General features: G+C 39.3%; 1 long non-coding RNA gene across 1 annotated transcript; it reads left to right on the top strand.

The window, feature by feature from the left end:
• Window positions 1-6,818: 6,818 nt before the first annotated feature.
• LOC141729701 (uncharacterized) lies at window positions 6,819-8,387 on the top strand. Its single transcript, XR_012581137.1, has 3 exons — window positions 6,819-7,075; window positions 7,863-7,953; window positions 8,252-8,387. It is a non-coding gene; the product is annotated as an uncharacterized LOC141729701 (long non-coding RNA).
• The last annotated feature ends 13,194 nt before the right edge of the window (window positions 8,388-21,581 follow it).

A 21,581-nucleotide genomic window follows, 5' to 3' on the forward strand; every position in this document is an offset into this window, starting at 1 on the left:
ATGCAGTGATTGGAGTAATGTTTCCAAGGTGGTGTTTTCTTTGTCATGGTTCATGTCTTCTCCATCCAGTATCAGAATTTACAAGTTGCCTTTTCAGTCTGTCAGTGCTTTAAATTTTCTAGAGTCTTAAAAATAAGCTTTGTTGAGAGTTGCTGCATCCCTGAGTTTCTTCAATGTCCTGTTTGTTCCACCTGGAATTTTTAATGGCAGAATTCAGTGAAGCTACAAGCTTTTTAATGTAGGACATCTCAGGAATTGTAGCTGTCCAGAGTGCCACTGGTTTCACCAATATAGGTGTTCAGTTGTTCTTTTTCCTAATTATCAATATGTGAAACTTAACACCTGAGTCACTGATCACATCTAATATCTTAGGATACTTTTCATCTCTAGCAAACATTCTTCAAGTACTTTGTAAGATTAACACCTTTGAGGTTCATATTTTTAAGCTTATCTAAATGTTACAATATGTAGTTTGTAACTTTGAGCAGGAGATGGAGCCAAACTGGACTAAATGCAAAATGGAAGTTTGCTTTATTGTTAAAGTTGAGGGTTAAATTATAGCTTTCCTGTGAGGATTTTTGGAGTTCCAGAGACTCTTACAGCTGTTGCAAGGATTCTGAACAAATTGAGAAATACTAGTTAGTTTTACATGGATATGAATGTAAGTAAAAGGAAATAATTCACAGTTTTGGCTTTAAAAATTTATAAAAGCCTTAAACAGTTTAATAATTTGCAAAATGTCCTTATTGGGTAGAACTTCTCTGATCTAGAAACAAGTATATATAAAATTATGTAAAAATAAACATTGTTCAAATAAAGTAAAAATTGGGAAAATTATCACAAAGGTACATGATTCTGGTTCCTCTGTGAGAAATTACTAATAATTTTTTCTAGTGAATGAGATCCTTGTTCTCTTCATGCAGATGAGCTTGTGGGTGTGGGAGGTGCTGATTCCCAAGGCACTGATGATCAGAGGGGGTGGGCTGCTCCTGTTAAAGTTCTTCTGTCAAATTCGAGGTATGAAATGAGTTACCCTGCCTGCTGAAGTCAGTAACTGCTGGGATCCTCTCAGCTGCTCCTATCTGAGTGTATTTTTCCATAGGCACACAAGAGCATAGCCAAAGAACAGCTGCTATGTGCTTGGAGCACCAGGTTCTGATGGGGAACAGTTCTTCATCTGGGGGGAAATAGCTGTTGGTTTTGCAAGCTGAGAGTCTTCAGACATTGATCTTTATTTCCAGCATCTGCTTGCTTTCTTCCTTGGGCACAATGGATGCATTTACAGTCTCACTAATAGCCAATAAAAGTATTCCCAGTAACAAGATCAAAATATTTTTTCACCTGTGGGCTAAAGTTCACTTCACCAGTGATAGCATTTTAACTTCCAGGAGGGCTGTGAAAGAGGGAATTTGGTTTTACAGAAAAGCAAATGTGTAGCCACTTCCTCCGAGTGCAATTATAAATATATTTGGGGACTATTTTAGTTGGAGGTACTTCTCACCTCAGTCCTGGCATTGCACCCCTCTTCTCCCTCTTTACAGTCAACTGAAGTGTAGAGGGAAGCCAAATTAGGCTGAGATCCTTATTTCTAGTTACTCTGCTTTTTTTCCTCCTTCAGTGTCATTTTTACTCTTTCCTTCTCGATCTCTTTAGTTTCCCATATTTTGGCTGCAGCCACAAGAGGACAATTCTTGGATTTGGTCACTTTGACTGCCTTGAGTTCAGCTTTTTTATTTTAGTTTTCTGCCTATGTATTTTGTCTCAAGCAAATGTTTCTTGCATAATGCAGCAATGGTGAAGAACAAAAGTCATTGTTCAGTTGTCCTTGACATTATTTTTATTTTTTTATTTATTAAGTACCTCAAACTTCTGTTTGCTAATGCAGATAAGAGCTTATCATTTCTTACTGTAGTCATGGCTTGCATTTGGGATGGCTTAATTCCTCTGTGGGGAAATGTAATGATGAGAAATGACATGCAGGTTCTCAGGTTCTGATGCCTGACAGTTCCCACCATTCTAGAAATGAGATTTACATCGGGTGGGATGAGCATTTAGACCTCACTTCTGCAGCTATGCCTATTAGATGTTTGTTGGGTTACGGGATGTCAATGATATAGAATCTGCGTGTACTGGGCTTTAAATAGGAGGCATTCCAGACAGAGCATGTGTTTGAGTCAGAAGTACATCTAATTGCTGTTGATATCATTAAAGGTTGTAGGCAGATGCTGCTGGAGCTTTGAGCACAATGAAAATCTGCCTCTGTTCCTTCACAGGTTTTTCTGCTTACATTTTGAAGGATAAAAATGCATCTGTGACCTTCAGAATTCAGATCTGGCCAGCTGGATGCAGGCCCTCACAGTACAGAGGAAAACACCCCCTTGCTTAAACTGGGGGAAGTCAGCTTGTGGATGAATTTCTGGCCAGATTTAGAATTCACACTTGTAAATATTGAGTAGCTGGGATCTCTCAAGTACAGCTGCAGTTTGCAGCACTGGTTACTTGGGAATAAATTGCATTCTCATTGCTTTGTAATTACATTCAGTCTGACAGTACAGATACCAAAAACTGCTGGGGTCACTCTATGTTGCTTCCATAACAGCTATAAATGTTATAAAATATATAAATTATAAAATATGTAATATTAAAAGGTATAAATAACATATATATAAACATCTAGAATATATAAAGACATAGTAAGGAAATAGTCTTCTTAAGTTTAGCCTTCAGCTGTATTCAAAATTTTGTCTGAATTTGGACAGAACAGCATAGGGTTTGCATGCAGTCTAATGCAGAGGAGGCTGTCACTCAGTTTTTGCAATGTGGTGATATCTATGACCTACTTTAAAAAACACTTAAGCTCAAAAAGAGATGTGCCACGTCAGTTCTGGGTCTCAACCCTTATTTCCCAGTTGTGCTTTCCTACAATAGTATCATGTATATTTGCCCCTAGATAGCAACTTTGGGGATATTTGATGAGTTACAGGGTGGATTATTTCTCTTGAAAGGATACCAAGAAACTCAATCATTATTATGGCTACAGCTCCTTTCAAACAATCTTTTGTCAAGCCTCTTTCTTTTATGCATGGCAATTATTTGACCACCTTCTAGTCAGTGCTCCAGGATTTTTGATCCCTAGTAGTTTTTCATGAGCCATACCCAACACAGGATGAGGTTCAAGCTGATCCTACTTGATTGGTGCTGTTCTCTGGTTCATTCAGAGAACAAATTTCCAACAAAAAAATACTCAGGAGGACCAGGCAGTGCTTGTGACACCAAGTCTTAAATTATTCAGTCTCGTTGCCTTCATGAAATCTCTCTTACCCCACAAAGATATTTCTGCTGAAACTTGTAAGATGGCTTTGATGCTAAAAAAAGATTCAGATGGGTACCTGGATAGATCCATGCACAACTTGGAAGTATGGCAACATTTAAATCCCTTGTTTAATAAGGGACGCTCTAAAAGGTGTGTTCACAACTGTACTTTCAGAATATATCTCAAAGCTTTCAAGAACAATGGTCTGTGTATCTAGATGTCTTGCAAATCTAGTAAAAAGCCTCTTGCAAATTGGAGGAGTAAAAGAGAGAGGAACCCCTACAACTGTGCTTCTTCAAAAGAGGGAGGGGAGATAAAACATCAGGGTTTCTATTAGTGTGAGGCACCTGAATCCAAAATTACCTATTTGGTGTCGTATCCTGGGAAGGCATCTCAACCTGCTACATAAGACATCAAGGGTCCAAGCCATAAGAGAACCATTCTTAGATTAGATGTCAAGGTTGATCACATAAATATTCCTTCAGTGTCCAGGGCAAAGGGCAAAGCAGAGATTAACAGCTGGATGGAGGAGGAGGATTTGTTTTCATGAAATAATTTGGTGGATAGCTAGAGTAAGAGGGAAAACTGGAGAATATTTACCTGCTTTTGTCTTGTAGTTCCTCCTCCCTCTTCCTCAAGAGGCTGGGGTACTTCTGGATGTAGAGCAGTTCCTCAGTGAATAAATTGGCAGAATGGGATCACTGGTGATATTCAGCACACTACACCTGGGCTTCACTGTCGGATTCCTCTGTCTGAGTTGCTGAGTGATGCAGCTGGGGCTTGGTTCTGGAATGTGCAGTGAGACAAGGGAAAAACATGGATGTATACAGCTGGTGTGATAAAAGGAGACAGCCAGGTTTTCAGGGTGGTTTTTATCTTGGCTGTGTAACAGTTCAGGAGAAGTGTCTGTGGTGGCTCTGAGGTAGCAGGGGATGTGTTGTGCTGGTTCTCTGACTCAGCACCAGCTTCTAGGAGACCAGCCCAGAACCACACATTTGGAGACTGGCAGTCAGATAGGGATACTTGAATTGTTAAATGCATTTTTCTTGTTGCACCTCCTTGTACAAAAAGGAATTCCTTCTCCTGTCTGATCCCTCCAAGGTCACTTGGCAGCAAAAGGAAAGGCTGCTCCGTGGGTTGCAGTTTCAGATTAGTGACAAGAATTTGCAGAGTTATCCATACCCTGTGCTCCTAAGGAACCCCTGAATGGAACCCTTGGATCTATGCGTGGGTTTTTACATTGGCTGAGTGTGGAGGTTGCATTAATAACTCTCTATTGTGTAGAGCACAGATGTTGGACTGTGCAGAAAGAGAGCTAAAGGGCTGCATGAAGGCCATGGTCAAGCTCTCTGGCACTTGCTTTGTGACATTCAGTAGCTCAATGGCTGCTGTTGTCTTTGTAGGAAAGCTGTGCTTACAAGACCACTTTGAGCAGTCAGACTGTGCAACAAACACCATTACTGATGCCACTCTATTTCCTTCTTTGTGGATTTCTAGATGCCAAAATTTGAAAGACAGCATCCAGGATGCTCTATTGCTCTTTCTGCAGAGAAACCAAATACATGATCTGGAGAAAGCTCTGTTTGCCTTGCATTCCGTCCTCCCAAAGTGGCATCACCAGCCTTGCCAGTTCCTATGAGGTACTCTGCTTGGTGACAAGAGAACTTTATTTAGCATGACATGCCATCAAATAGCTCCAATTTGGAAACTATTAAGAGCAAAATAAATTTTAAAAATTATTACTGAAAGAAGCTTATTAGGTATAAAATACTTAGTATCACATCCACAGACAACTTACGCAATATCACATCAGTCCCAAACTTCTGCTTGCTCTTTTTCCACTAGGGCTTGGATGATGATTTTATGAACCAATTTCCTGAGATCTCAGCACCCTTCATGCTTTGCAGTTTCTCCTGAGCTCACCTTTCAGGAGCTATACCCAGTGACAGCAGTATGGGTATGTGTATAATGGCTTGGCAGGTCTCCACAGTTGTGGAATTTACAACCATTGCTGTGCATGTAAAGCTTGGAACAGCTTTTTTTTATTATTTATTTCTGGTGTATGATGAATTAGGCCATCTGTCTCCAGTGTCTGCTGACCCTTCTCCCCCACTCTCCTCTTGCCTGGTATGTTGGCACTGTCACACAGTCAGCCAAGGTCAAGGTCTGGAGGCTGGTCTGTGACCTTCGCTGCTGAGCCCTCGAGGGCTCACTCCTCAGTTTCCCAGGGTAATTCTCCAGTATGTCATGCACCCACTGGCCTGAGATGCCATGCAAGGAGGAGGGATCTGTTTACAGTAAATTTAAGAATGCGATAATAAGAACTTCCTTCACGCACAGAGCCAGTGCTTGTAGAGTGCTTTATTTAAGCCCAAAGTTAACAAGAGGACTAGTTTTTCAAATATAAATGAGATACTTCCTGCTTTGCATCTAAAATGGCAGAGGACACTTGACCAAATGAACTGAGCATAGGTCTTAAAATGTTAAATGCAGATGCACTTAGACATACTGAGACAGAGGCAAGCTTTGATGAAACAAAAATAGAAAGCCAAGTAAAATTATCTTGGCTTATCCCATTGTGCTCCTTGCCTGGAATAAAAATATATGATAGTGATATAAGTATCAGCAGCCAAACAGGTATGAAGGTCAACACTTATAAACTGGGCTAGCACTAGTAACTCTAGAACTTGATCCAAAGATTTCTGAGATTAATGGGAATTTTTCTAAGGAGTTTAATTGTGCTTTAGATTAGGCGTGTCGATGCAAAAGACTGTATGTATCAGTAAAATGTCTGCAAGCACCTGGGGAATCTTTTGGAAGGCTTACTGTAAATAGCTAGATCTTTAGTATAAGACTGGAAAGTTTATTTACTGCTGTTGGCAGCCATCACTGAGATATACAAGAGCCTGGGCAGCTCCTCAGGGAAGTGACTTTTGTAGTATTGCCAGTGCTGTTACAAGATGATGAGTCAAGTATTTAAAAAAAAGTGAGAGTGTATGGAAATGATGGGGCTTTGTTTTTAAATAGAAGGCTGTAGGTTCTTTTTCTTTGATGCTTCTCTTTTGGCCTTTAAAGATGCCTGCAAAGCATATTTCAAAGCAGTTCTATGTACCCAAAAGGACCAGGAACAACTTCACAATCAGAATCTGAAACTGCCATGCAGCAATAGGACTAAAAGATGGTACAGAGCATCATGGATTTACATTAACACCTCTGGAAGATGTGATACTGAGCTAGCAGAGGAGTTGGTGGAATGAGATATAATGAAGTTGACCAGCAATGAGGAAGAGGAGGAAATTCCTACATGTACCAAGTAGATGACAGAGCAGACATAACGTGTCTGGAAAATAAATAATTCTTGTGTTATTTTAGATCAGGATTACCTCTGATAAGGAAAAGCTATGTGTAGTGCTATGTGAATTCTATGCACAATATAATTTAACCCAGCGACTCCAAAGGGTTGTTAATTTTCAGCTCTCCTTTTTTTTTTTTTTTTTTTCAGTTTGACCACATGTTTTTGCACCTGTTTTGGCTGCAGTGTTCAGAGATTTGTCTTGTGGGTCCAAGCAGTCCTGTCTGGATGTGAAGTAGCTGAAGAGATTGATGCTGAAGGCTGATAATCAAATACAAATAGCTGTTCTCACCCCTGTTCTCACTCAGCCTCTTCTAAAGATCAGAGCCTGCCCAGACTCAGCTGTGTTTGTCTATTAACAGATGAGATTACTGCTCTGAGACGAGGTCCTGCTCATGCTGCACTAAAAGGTTGGTCTCAGAGCAGTCACAGGTATGTGAGGCCACATGACTGCCTGCCTTGGCACATGAGGCTGGATGCTGTGCCATCCCCTCACACGTGGCCCAGGGTGTACATTCACAGGCACTTGTGGGGCCACACTGTAGGGAATTAGTAGATCTGCCATGAAGGAGCCTTGGCCCCTCTGTAACAGGCAGCACAGACATAGCCTTGGTTCTTCCTGATGGAATTTACCTTAAAAAATCCCTTAAGTCTCGCTCTGTGACTTTACTGGGAGTTATTGTGGAACAACCTAGAGGAAGAGAAAATGATTCCATTGCATGTAACCATACATTGAGGAAATGGGGGTTGGTGCTGGAGTGACTGATAAAAAGTTTAATGCGTTTTTCTGGTGCTTTTTTTTAGTGCTGAAGTGTTAATGAGCCTTTGAGACAATTTTTGATCAGTTCTCAGTGTATGCCACAGCATAAGGGATCATAGTTTCAAGAACAGAGATGAACTTATGTTTAAAATTAAAATCAAACATTCCCTTCATTGTTGTTATAATAGTTCCTCTGTACTAATAATCCCTCAAAGACCAAAGCAAAAAATTGTTTGCTCCTTGTAAGGAAGAAAAGTTCAGAACCATAAAATTCAGATTACTTTGAGATTTCTGTCTCTCGGACTTCACCAACTGGCAGAAAATTAGATGACATCAAAGAATTACTGGAAAAGAGCTCATTTAATTTTGAAATTAATTGGAAATTGTCACATGTTTGTAATGCTAACAGCTGTTTTCATGTCACTTTACTGCAAAAGAGAGCAGCATTATGCCTGGACAAGGATATAGAAAATGAAGCTGTGAACTGTGATAGAAATACAAGTTGAACTTAATGGGATGCACAAACAGGTATTTCTGCTGTCTGTACTGCACCTGTAAAGTGTTTTGCTTTCCTGTAGTTTTTTTGGAAATTTTGGAAGAGTTAAAAGTTAAAATTAATTAAATTAATTCTTAAATTTAAATAAATAATTTTATTAAAAACCATTCAGATGAAATACACGAATAACAATCATGTCCTAAAAAGGAGTTGGAAAAATATCTAGTTTTTCATGTTTGTTTTGTTTTTGTAAGATGATGAAAATACTTCTTTGGGGAGCTCAACCCTTCTGTAATTTCTTACACATTGATCTAGGTCATATGTTTTTAGGGAAGGAACCAAAGAGAAAAAGTAGTTGCAGTAAAAATCAGCTGCAGGAAAACATGGATGAGTGTTGGCAATGAAGTCTGCTCCAGAGTGGTTTATTGTCCTTTGCTACCTCTGATTAGTGTGGCTTACCACACAGCTATTGGCTACCTTGAAAGATTTTTGGTAAGCAGACTGAAGAAGTATGATTCTAATGAAGCAATATTTGATGCACAGTGTACATGTGAAGGATTATCAGAGGCCTTGAGTGTACAGTGAGATACAAGCCTGTGGGCCAAGTGCTTTCAACCCCTATCAGTGTAATAATTAATACAAAATGTGCCATTTAACCCATCTAATTGTAGAATTTGCAGGGAAATGAATAAAATCCAAAATAAAACTCTCTAGGGTGTATTAATAGCTGGTGTGAAAAGCAAAATTATTTCCAGATTTGCATATCTGCTCTGACCTAAAAACCCAATTCCTTAAAAAACACATTTAAAGCCAAACAAAACTTATGGAAGCTGACAGTTCTTCCTGCAGCAGGACTTTAACAGTACCCAGTCCATTAATCATGTTCAAACTGCAGTTTCTGAGATGGCTTTTCTGGGTTTGGGAATTGGGTGTTCTGTTTGTTTTAACCTTCTTTCCACCAAAATTGACATGTTATAATGGCACCACAAAATACACCCTTATGAAAAATCTTATCAGGATCATTCAAAAAAGTTTTAAGGCTAGTTATTTGTTGCTCATTTAAAAGACTCCCATTTATAGCAGCAAAAGTCCTATCTTGTAGCCCTTGAGCTGGACTGGTGAGGAAAAGACCTCTCACCCACTGCTTAGACTGTCAGGAAAATAGTCTGAGTTGTGGGAGGACAAATAGGGATTGAGGGCAGCCTGGGGGAAGGGCTGCAGCCACACAGTGCATTTGTCATCAGTTTGTAGTCCGCCCATCCCTTGCTGTTGAGCATAGGCGGTTGTTAGTGGATTATTTGGTGAAGATGCTGAGGGAAACAGCTTCCCTGAGTGTATTATGCAATCTGTTACCAGAATTAGAGCTGAAACAGCCCATTCAGTGGAATGGGTTTGTTTTATGTCATTCTTCCAGCCTAGGTTTATCTGTGTGGACTGGAAATTACAATATTCAATGCCCAGCACAGAAATTTTGTGTGAGGATTATCAGACTTAAGTTTTCTCAGTGTACTGCAGTCTGGGCTTCCTGCTGGCACAGGAGCTTTCACTGCCAAGGTTTTTGAACACCAATGCCTGGAGTTACAAAAGGAGGAATAACAGAAGAGAATGTTTTCTTTGTTTCACTCCTTCCACATGACAATGACTGTTAAAAACTTTTGCTCTTCTCTCACTTCCCCCAAGCAATTTCTTTTAAGCTTCCCAGCTGAAATAAAGCCATGGCATTTTTCCACCTGAGTAAAATTGCTCAGTTTTCTTAAACAAAAAGACATAAGCCTTGGATACCAAAAAGTTATATTTTTAACTCTGCTTTTATTTTCCCTTTTCCAGATTTACACATAAAATAGATGTACACAGAAGATTTGAGGTGTTTCAGATACTGAGTGTATCAGCTTCCTCTGCTGAGCAGAGTCAAGGATGGTTATCTGCAAATGAAGCTGAGGCAGCTGCACAGCTGCTGCATCCTCCAAGTCGGAGTTCCTTGCTGTTGCCACCTCTTGCTGGGTGCAGCTGGGCACATTAAAGGTCAGCCTTTCTCATTCTCGCAGTGCCCGTGTGGGTGTGAGTGCTTGCATCTGACTCCTCTAGTGCTGAGACCTGTCCAGGGGTGCTCCATATCTGATCTTAAAATAGGTCCACCAGATGTTTATTATCTGAGTGCAGTGTGATTATTTAGTGAGGATTATATTTCTTTAGGTTTTAAACAGTAATGCAATTGTGCTGTGGTTTTAATTAAGAGTTCATTTCAATGGGTGCAGCTGGTGCTGCAGTGGTGGAAGGCAGGGTTTTTGAATCCATGTGATGCATCACCACCACGTGCTTGGTGCCTTGCTGCTGGCCTGATCTTGTGAGGTGTTCATCACAGTCCAAAAATAAAACTTGCTCACAATGTGATGTATGGAATAGTCTTACAGGGGAAGGTAAGGGAGAGTTTTATTGCTTGTATCACTTGACATTGGGACTGAATGGAAACTGGAAAATATTATGCCACAGCAATAGCCTTTCAAATTGCCTCTGAGTTTGCAAGAAGCAATTACAAATATTTATAATCATTATATAACTTTCTTTTCTTCATTCCATTAGCTTAGTTCCATAGAATTTTTTTTCTTTCTTTCTTTCTTCTCCTTTTCTTTAATGCCAAGTAATCCCAAAGAGTAAAGGATTTTGTTGGAAAAACTGTTGCTCACATTTCTATCCAATTCTTATGTTCTCTTAAAAGGTTATATTAATAAACAAATGATTGTTACAGATAAATGAAATTCCTGCATCTAACTACACAGACCCAGCATTTCACTGCAATCAGTCTGAGCTATAGCTAGACCTCTTCAGCCTCCCTTGCCTGAAGCTGCAATGCTCCCACTATAAAGCCATTGGTCACACCTCATTATTGAGGTTATTTGCAATAGTGTGCAAAGGACCAAGTAACATATGTTTTGAAATGGATAATCAATTTTTATAGATTTAATTAGGTTGATGTCTGCACACATTTTCAATGTGCTTTTTCACCAAAGCTAGGGAAAAGATCTTAATTACAAATTCAGTCAAGCCTTTGTGAGGCTCAGGCTTCAATGTTAGAGCATAAGTATTACTTGCATGCTATTGCAATATTCTATTTTGGCCACTTACACTGGAGATTCTTGTCTCTGATCTTCACTCTTAGAAAGTTACATTTGGACTTAGATGTATGACACTTGTTGTTTGGAGTGACACACACAAATCCCCATATACCAGAATGAAAATTCAGCCCTAATCATCAAAGGGAAGTGAGGACTAAATGAATGTGTCATGCATATCCAATTTCTCCACTGATCATCCAGAGAAAATAAATCACAGTGGATGTCCTTCCATTTCTTTTTTGTTTCAAAAGCTAGAAAGAGTTCTCTGTTAAAGTCACCCTGGGTTTCCCCAGGAAATACTAAAATAAATTAATATTGTCTGATTAAATGTTTTGACCCACATTTAAACCACTGGAAAATGATAGGCCTATTTTGTCATGGCAGCAGGCCAGCTTTTTTTGTGTGTGTGCTTCTGGAATCAGAGGGTAAAACTGGAGGATCACATCTTAACTGAACTAATAACCAATTTCATTCATTTTAATATTATTTTGTAACTGTACTTTTCCAGATAGATTTCTCATGTATCAATCTCTCAGCAACGTCTAGTGTCCATCTGTGCTAAGATCTCCTGTCTTCCCATTATACATCAGAAAAGACTGCAAAAGTGATCCACAGAAAAGAAAAGATAACATTGGGAAAAGGCATTGCAGAAAGGTCTGGCCTGATTAAGTGGAAAATTTTAAATGGCACACATTGCAGATATCCAAGTCACATTGATTTCAATGAGAATAAGATAGCTTACAGTCCCTCATCTCTCTGAAATGTTCCCTTGCACCCTAAGGCAATTTAATTTGGAAAGAATTGTTGGAAGAAATATGATAGGTGTATAAAATGAGCAGTATAAAAAGCATGCTGCCACAGCAAGGGCAGTGCCCTGAGATTCAGAACCTGCTCAGAATTAATTGAAATCAATTGGAAAGACTTCTGTTGACTTAAATAAGCTCTGGATCAGCCTCTGTGAGAGCTACTTTCAACACCCAGGTCTACCACAAATTTTTTGAATGGCTCAAAGCAAGTCATTCAGAGCCATATCCAGAAAGGGGGCCAGATATTGTAATGGGATTGCTCCAAGTGAAGAGAGTGTGAAAGGTTCTCTGTGCAGCCTCACACTAGGGCTCTTTTCAGAAATGTGTTATGAGCTGCTAATGTAAAAAAAAAAAAAAAAGATTTTTATTTAACCTGTGGTGCTTATAGTTGTAGGATGCTGTAAAGACAATTAAAAAACATTTAAAATATTAGGATTAAGCATTTAGGATTTAAAAAACAGCATCTATAGTCAGATTAGTTTTGATAAAATGTCACAGGCCACCAATCCTCATGTTTCCCAGCATAAACTCACCAACAGCTGGAATAATGAAGCAGATACCTCAAAGGAAGACTAGGTTACTGTTAAGCAATTTATTGTATCACTTACATATTTTGTTATCCAGCCTTTATGTGGATCAGAAGGGGATCTGTTCTCACTGCCTGGAAAATGGTAGAGATGTTTGTAACTTGTGTAACTGGGGCTATTCCCTTGAGGTGATGGAGGTTCCTGGTGAGTTCTGCACCCTTCAGACCCTTCAATAAGCTGGGTCTTTCTGGCTGCTCTAACCCTTCACAAGCTCTAGCAGTGGTTTTGGCGCACTCAAGAAAGCGCTGCAAGCACAGGAGCTGGGCAGTACTCTGTGGGATGGAGTCCTTGCATCTGAAATGAGATCAGCTCAGACAGTCAGAGCATGGTGTTAATAACACCAAAATTGTGGATTCAATCCCTGTATGGACCATTCACTTAAGAGCTGGACTTGTAATACTTTGCCCTCTAATCATTTCCTAGGAAAGGACAGGCAGTTTAGCCTGAGATATTATAAAAGCTCATCTGGAAGTAAACATTTCAGCCAAATAACTGCTTCTGATCATTGTTCAAATTCCATTTTGTTTATGCTTAACCCAAACCCACTTTTATGCAAATATTTTAAGAATTGAAGGAATTAGTTTTATGTTTACATGTTTACTCCAAAAAAAAGAGAAAGAAAAATAATCACTGATCTTGTGAAACCTTCACCAGAGTCAGACTTCAGGAGAGGTAACTTGCATTTGAACTGAATTTCTGCTGCTTTGCCTTTTATATATTTATATTCGCTAAAGTAGCTTCCATACAAAAGGAAGAGACCAGTCCCAGAAACTCAGAAGACTGGAAATTAATGTAACTTTGGAGAGATGGGAATATGCAGTTCAACCTCATCCTCTGAAAAGTCAGAGGAATTGGAACTTTCCTGACATTTCTCTTTACTCAGAATTTATTTTCAATTACTTAGACTTTTATTGAACTCAGGTTTAATTTTTTTCCTTTGGATGCTGTCTTACCTTCCTCCTGCCTGTCCTTATCAATGGGCTTTTTTTTTTTTAATCACAGGGTCTTGAGGAGTTTTCCTGCTTCTTTCAAGCATTAACCTCACTTGTAATGTCTGCGCCTCTGCTTACAGTTTTGGTGTCTCTTGAAACTGAGAAGATAAGGACACAACTGTGCTTCTGAGAAAAATCAAGACAAGTTATGTAATTCTTTCCGGAGTATTACATTTCTTCTGAGTGGAGTTCAGCATGAGCTGATTGATAAAGTTTGCCTGAGGCTACATATTTTTTGGCAATTGATCAGCTTACTGGAAAAGACTGAGTGACACGTCAAGTTCTCTATGAAAAAACAAGAGGAAAGGGGAAAAAAGAAAGAGGAAAGACATGATTTTAAAAGCTTCTTTTTATTATTTACAGTTTTTTGTCCTGTTAAAGAAAAAACCAAATGGAATAATCAATGTAACTACAGCCTAATAGAGTTCTCTGTTTCAGTGCCTAAGATGGATTATGTGTTCTTTGGTTCAAGGAGACCACTGTGAGATTTCCAGAAATGAGCATTTCCAGAAAGCATAATTAATTTCATATGTGATTTTAGGTAGACTTTATGCTTTAGCCTTTTCCTGGCTGAAGGCTGTTTTTGTTTTTCCTTGTATCCCGAGCATGAAGTAATCAAATGGCTTTGCTTTGGTCAGTTTGCAGACTGCATGGTAGGCCTTGCATTCCAGATTGTATGTGTGCAATGTTTGGAAGATTAGTAATGATGTGCTATCACAGCCAAGGGCAGTCCAAGTAAAAGCTTTGTGGACTGTGACTGATGGGGTGGGGCTTATGCCACTTCTTTAACCCTGAGATTGCTGGTCATAGTCTCATCACACATCTTTTTTTAACAGTGGAGGGAAAAGGGCCTGCATTTATGAGTGGATTAAAGCATCTGACTTTTCAGAAATGATTCTTTAAGTGCAAACTATCCTGGTATGGTCATATTTATTTTATATTTTGTATGTAGAGACATGTCTTCTTCAAGACTTACTTGAACTGCCAAAATATTTAATAACTTGGATTTAAACAAGCATCAGTTAAACTAAGATTTTCTTGGGCTCTGGTTCAGGTTTCCTGGATGGGGCTGAATTTAAGGGTCACTCCATGTGTGAAATTTTATTTTCTGTTTAGGGCCTGTGTTTGCAACGGCTTCTGTGTCTGGGAGAGTGATGATTCATTCCTTAGGGACACTGTATGACTTCCTTTTCACTAGGAACAAATACAAACATTCAAAATGTTTGTGTGATCTCTGCTTCTCTCTCTCTCCCTAAGAAAACAGCTTTTTCTCCTTCCCTACTTTGACTGTATCACTTTCAAGACCCTCTTTAGATGTATGGTCGTGCCTTTTATTAATATACATTGTTGGCATCTTCAAGCCACCTGACCATGGACCTGTAGAGGCTATGAAGACTTGCTGGACCTGCAAACTACATAGGTTATATTAACTTTTGTACTTCTTGCTTTCCAATAGATTTTTCATTGCCATTCCAGAGTTTGCTTGCTTCAATAATCATGGATAATGGGCCACCTAGGTGTACCTAATCCTTCCTCTTGCCCCATAGTTGGATCATGTTTAATTCATTCCTGAGAGATGGTTTGTGCAACCTATTTTAAAGCTGCTACGTGAGGTGTTTCAAAATTTGACATATTCCCTTATTTGCAATTAGCAGATTTAATCTGAACCTCTCTTTCTGTGATTCAAATCCACTTTCCTCTATCTTCTTCACCCTGGGGATCAAAACCAATTTATTCCATTCTCTTTAAATGTTATTTTCTGCTTTCAGTCTTTTAATTTCTAGACTGAACAATGCCCTTTCCATCATCCATTTTTTGTGACTCTTCTTTTTCAGGCTTTTGGTTAGTTCTATGCTTTCTTCTGAATTTTTAAATCTATTTTGTAGTGAAAGTACGACTGCCAGAGTGAATGTAGTGTTCTTGCTGAGGCCTTATCACTACCAAGAAAAATAAGGGAATTACATCAGACAAAACTCTTATTTATATAGCTTAGGTTGATGGATGCCTTCCTTGCATGATATTGTTGACTCATGTTCAGCTGTGATCCTCTGTAATACCCCCAAGTCTTGTTCAGAACAACTGTTTTCTGTCTAGTCATTCCCCATCCTGTACTTTCCCAAACAATATTTTCCTTTCCTAAGTACAGGACTTAACACCTGTCCTTCCTCAGCTGGATCCTGTGTTCTTCACAGTCTCTCTGATCTCTCCAAATTGTTCTGAAGACTCTTTCTGTGCTCCAATTTGCCTGTAGCACTTTACCCCACATGCACATTTCAGATGTGTGATCTGTCCCGTTACCCAGACGTTGAATAACAATGTAGGAAAAGGAATTAACCCTTGCAGATTTCCACATTATACGCCTTTCTAGTTTGACAGCAGACTACTCACACCAGCTGTGAGTGAAGGTTTCCAAGAAGCTATGCATTCATCTTCTTGTAGCCTCATCTACAGTATGCTACTAGTTCTCTTTTAACATTATTTTCTGTGATGGTGGAGCTTTTGCTGTGTTACCTGTGAACATGAGTTACTGCTCTTCTTTTTACCCCAATATTTATCTTTGCTGTTTGTTTTCTGTGCTCTCCCTCACAAGTTGCCGATAAAGTACTTCTCATTACTAAAGTGAGAAGTAACAAAGGAGAAGCCCTCCAGAACTCAAGTCAAAACGTTTTTTTTATTCTTAGTATTTCCCTGTCTTAGATGGCACATTTCAATAAACCAATTTGACATCACAGTAATAACAGTTATGTGTTTTCCTCCATGATTACAATAACATTTTGCAGTTTTATCCCTCTATAATTTTCTTTCAATACTGCTGTTTCATTTTTCAGTCCCTATGATAATTATTTACAAAATTTATTTTACAACCCTACATATTGCATATTCTTCAGCTTCCTAATAGGGAAATTACTTTTAAAGACCTTGTAGATTTTCTAAGGGGAAGGAGCATGTGAAAGGTTAGCAGCAGTGGTAGTTCAGTGAAAAAAAAACAGCTGTAGGTTCTAAACTGAAAGGCTAATTTTAGCAGATGACCTCAACAGGTGAGCAGATCATTTCAGGTAACTTCAGAGTCCTTTGCTTCTCTGCATTAAATGTCAATGTCCATTTCTCTGTTGACTCTTACCCTGAATATATAGATTGCAGGAGCTGAGTTAGATTCCAGATCAGCAAGATCATGTTTTCCACTGGAAGTATTCCAGATGATGATAAACATCATCAAATAACTTTGGGCTCACCATGAATGTCGATGAAAGCATATCTCAGACTTCAGGGACACATAGTCTCACCTACCTTATCTAAATGCCATGAGTTGTTTGAAATCACTGTAGTATCTATGCAGCAAATGCTCCGTGGATTTGGCACACTTTTGCAGGACTTCTTTTCTTTCAACTGTAGAGCTGGCCTCGCTGCACTGGACTGCTTGTGGTTACATGGCTGCAGGTCAGAATGGCAGTGGATTCCCCACTCTTGTTCACTCAGGGCCCACGGTTCCCTCAAGAAGGTTGTCTCAATGTAATGGCTCAGCGCCACTGTCTGGCATGCAGAACATTCCTGGTTTGTCTCCGGAGATCCGCACTGCAAGTGCTGACATGTAACACCACAGCTGTGCAATTTGTCAGCGGACAAGGGGGAAGGAGCCCTGCCTCGCTCCGTCAGGAGGCACTGCAGCTCTGGCCTCGGCTCTGCCGAGCTCCGCAGCCTCCCAGGCAGGGCACCTCGGCAGCTCATGCCAGCAGGCGGGGCTCGCACATGGGGTCTGTCAGAAACTCGGTCCTGCAGAACATCTCTCACGAGTGAGAGGTCCCAGGAAGGGATTTGTTTGCCATAGAACAGACCACCATATCCTCCCTATAACCTAACATCATTTATAGGCACATAAATTGTGCAGTCTTTGGTGCTGTTCTACTTCAGCAGACTTCCAGAAATCACTTGTCTTCATATAAAATATTAAAAGACCCTACTTTGTAATCTAATTTATACTTAGTTTGTCTTTGTGTGTCAGTAGTATTTATCATTATCAAATGATACTCAGCAGTTATACAAAAATCAGCGTTTTACCATGGGTAAAGAAACCATTAAGTTTAGACATTGCCTCCAGCTATGCATATACCCTTAGAACTTGCATTCACATAAAGAGTTAATATTTAAAGGCTTGACAAATTAAGCTTTTTAATGTCTGGATATTATTTCTTTTACATATTAAAAATGAAAAATTACTGAAGTAAAATCTGTACTAAATATATTAATGATGGGTATTTTTATTAATAGTGAAAATGTGATAGTTATTACCTAGCACTTTGGCGATGAGAGGAAAAACTCCCCACATATACATTAGAAAGGAGTGAGGTAAACAAATAAATAAGCTTTTATTGTTAATTCTCTTATGCTTAGGGGGCCATGAAGGATGAGAATCAGAAGTGAGGATGACTGGAAGCAGACCAGTTACACCATGATATGAATGGAAGTTTGTAATAGTGAAGGCACAGAAAGATAAGTCAGGTTATTAACATGCATATTTCAGTTATCTGAAGAGATGAGAGTAACATCAAGGATTGTTTTAAAAGTCCTTTTTTTTCCTCAGAGTAGTTTAACATTCACTGTTGCCATTATGTTTCCTTTATTTACATTTTGTTGTTCTTTAAGCAGTTAAAGCTAGCAGTTTAAGCTAAAATAGTTAAAATGGTAAACATTTGCAATTTCTGTAGCTAGAAAAGAGCATGATACAAGCCATTAATGACATAAGCCAGTATTCTGGGATCAGAGAGTGTGTATACCTCCTAGGTATGATCAGTTGCACATTCCAATATTTTCTAGATTTATAATATGTGAATTGAGGATTATATTGTCACTGGCTCAAGGTACTGAGGGAATACACAGCTTCTCACAGTACCAAAAGACATTGTTAATTTATTCCACATTGTTCTGCATCAGGCTTAAAAATCTGCAATGTTTGCCTTTCATTAGCTGGCTGTCCCAGCACATTTGAAAGTCTCAGCTATCCATGATTCAGTAGCTGATAGTTTATCTCCAAAGGTTATCCTTTAGCATCTTGATCTGCATGACTCTTGAAAGCACATGATCTGTACACTGCAGCAGTCAGTCCAGCTCCTGAGTTTTGTTTTTCACCTTTCAGAAGTCTGGGACCAGGCTGTATCTCTTGGTGAATCATTCGTAAGCTTCATTTTCTGGTTATTCATGGGTTGATTATTTTGCTCCTAACCTAATGTGTTTAATCAAATTCTTCAGGTGATTCTGTTCTCCTACAAAAACATCTGCTCTGTAACAACCTAATTCTAAAGGACTAGATCTCCCTTGTATTTTCCTTTCAAACTATTAGGAAGCTTTCTGCTTTCAAAAATTTTGAAAGAAATTTTGTTTGTTTGCTTATAAAGCAGCTAGCAGGCTTGAGCTAAATTTTACCTGATCCTTTATAAATGTAGCCTGGTTTCTGAATAGCACCATTTCAATGACATGCAGTCATGAGCAGCAGAGCCCACACAGGTGCAGGAAAATGCAAAGCCAGAGTAACTGCAAAAGAACCTACCAGTTGTGGCCACCTGTTGCCATTCACATCCAGTGAAAAGAAAATCACTGAAAAGAAAAAATTCAAAAGTGGTGCTGACTGAAATATTTTTCAGGAGAAGCTGATAGAAGTAAATAGAGACTTACCCAGAAGGCGAATTTCACATACCCAGGCACTGGAAATTTCTGCTTCAGTCTTCAGCTTCTCTATCCAAACAATGATTGGAAAGAACAAGAAAACAGGTACAGCAAGCTCCAGAAACAGGGTTCAGAAACCTGGGAAAACCTGATGCATGGATTACCATAAACTGACTGAAGTGTTTTTCATTTTTTTAACCTGAATTTTCCCTCATAAGTTTTGGTAGTTCAGTAAGAGAGTGCTTTTCTACCTCTCTGCACAGTCTGTTAAGGAGTACGATGCCATTCTTCCTAGATGAAGTCTTTTATTCCTGCAACTGGATACTTATGTTACTTCAGTCCTATTTCAGAGATGACATCTCATTCCACATGAAATCATGTTTGTATTTTAATGACTATTGCCGCTGCAGAACCGTCACAACACTATCTAGATCACACTTTATAAATATGAATTGAAGTACCTGTGCACAGTAATAACAGTAAAAACCAGAGTTTATTCTCCATTGAGTCTGGATCCCTTACCCACTTTGGGAATAAACCATGTTAGACACACAGTGGTGCCTAAACTGCTGCTGCTCATTGCAGTTTATGTGAGCAGGACATTTACACCAGGGCACAACATGCACAGCTGGGCCAGTCCTGGCCCTGAGGTACTCACGTTATCTAGGTTTTCCATCTTTTTTTTTTTTTCAATTGCTTCTTTTCCCTGATAATGAAGAGTTGATTATATATTAATTTTCAGAAGATTAAAATTAAGGCAAATAATTCTCCAAGGATTAAATTTCAGGTCACAGAATAACACATTTAGGCATGAACCAATGAAAGGCCTTAGTCAGACTAATAGGCAGATTGACATCTTTTATTCTTAGATGTGTTTCCTTGCTACTGTGTAACTCTACAGTTAAATAAGCTCTCAAAGCAATGAAATCATTGCTGTTTTTGTTGTTTGATGCTGAACTATTTAGGGATGCAGTATCTGTGTGTGCCTGGCTCCATCACTGTCCTACTTTTTGATCCCTTTCTTTTTCTCTGAGTTCTGTCTGTGCCTTTCTTGATCTGCTCCTAAAAATGGAATATTCTGGGTGTGAGTTCATTTACACCAGAGAGCTGCATCTGATTTATCCTCATGCAAGTTAGAACAGCAGTTAGATCAGGATTTCAGTTTTAGCAGGCAGACTGCTACTACTGGAAACTCCAAAAAGGCATTGTAAGAGGTGGGGATTGTGTAATTGTATTGGGAGATGCAGTGAACATATTAATCTCAGCTGAAATTATTAGCCAGGAGTGTTTTTTGCATGAGGTCTCATTAATACCCTGGCATAGATACTTTAAAAAAATCAGCAGTTTTAATCTAAAATCATAGATATTTAACACATACAAAGTCAGCAATAGGAAAGTCAGTGTTTTGCCAATATTTTTAACAAACTCTCTATTAGCTGACTGTTACACAAACACAGAATGTGTCTCTAGCCAAGTGGAAAAAACCTAGAGTTCTGATTTCTCCATGTGCATAACTATGTTCCATATTAGGAGAACAGGAACTTGTATAGCTGTTGGCACTTGTTCAGTTCTACTGCCAAACCCAGACCCTAAAAGTGTGGGGTTTGGACCAGCCACTGTTGTTTTGCTCTTACGGCAGTGCTCCAGAAATACTGTAAGGTTTGGCCAGAAAACTGCTTATATTGATTTCCTGAATAAGAGAGTCCATGAACACTGGTCAGCCTGTGCCTGCTCACACCCACCCACTTATTTCCGTGTAGGACAACCTCAGTGAGCCTTTACTACTGCCTTAGGGTAAGGCAGGGACCAGATGGTGGTGAGGGGTCAGTGCTTTTGTCACACCAGATCATGCCAAGCCAAAACATGGGGATATGACAGAAAAAGAGAAAGAAAACAAACAAAAAAACCAAACCCACAAACAAACAAAAACCAACAAGAAAAAACAAAAACAAAACCAAAAAACCTTGACAAGAAGCAAACATAGGGATGAGAACTGTTAAAATAAATGGAGAAAATCTTTGCAGAGTTTTAGGACCCCACGCTGAGACTGAATGCTGAGTTGTACAGTGGATGTATTAAGTGCAGAAATAGTAGTGCCTAGTAAAACACACTTGATCCATTATTACAAGTGATGTAATATGTCTGTGCGAAGTAACACGTTCTTGTGACTATCCACCTTCTAATCCAGGGCCGTGCATTAGTGTCATAGCTGTGCTCCTGTTGCCCTCTGAGCCATGAGTCACCATCTTTCACTTCCTCAAATAATTACAGGCAGCAGTTGGCTGTTGCTTGGTCTCAAGGGCTTTCACTGCTACTCAGGAAATTCGCACAAAGCCACTTTTCTCTGCATGATCAGTGGACACCTGGGTTTGCTTTAAACCTTGGGCAGAGATGGTCCTACGTGTTAAACATTTTTTTTCCCATGAGTTGTCTCACCTGTCTGTGAGACCTTACCTTTCCTTTGTTGGAAGATCAGGCATCTTGTAGCTACACAGTGCTGACCA

This window comes from Zonotrichia albicollis, chromosome 7, assembly GCF_047830755.1.
Source record: "Zonotrichia albicollis isolate bZonAlb1 chromosome 7, bZonAlb1.hap1, whole genome shotgun sequence".
Taxonomy (NCBI): Eukaryota; Metazoa; Chordata; class Aves; order Passeriformes; family Passerellidae; genus Zonotrichia; species Zonotrichia albicollis.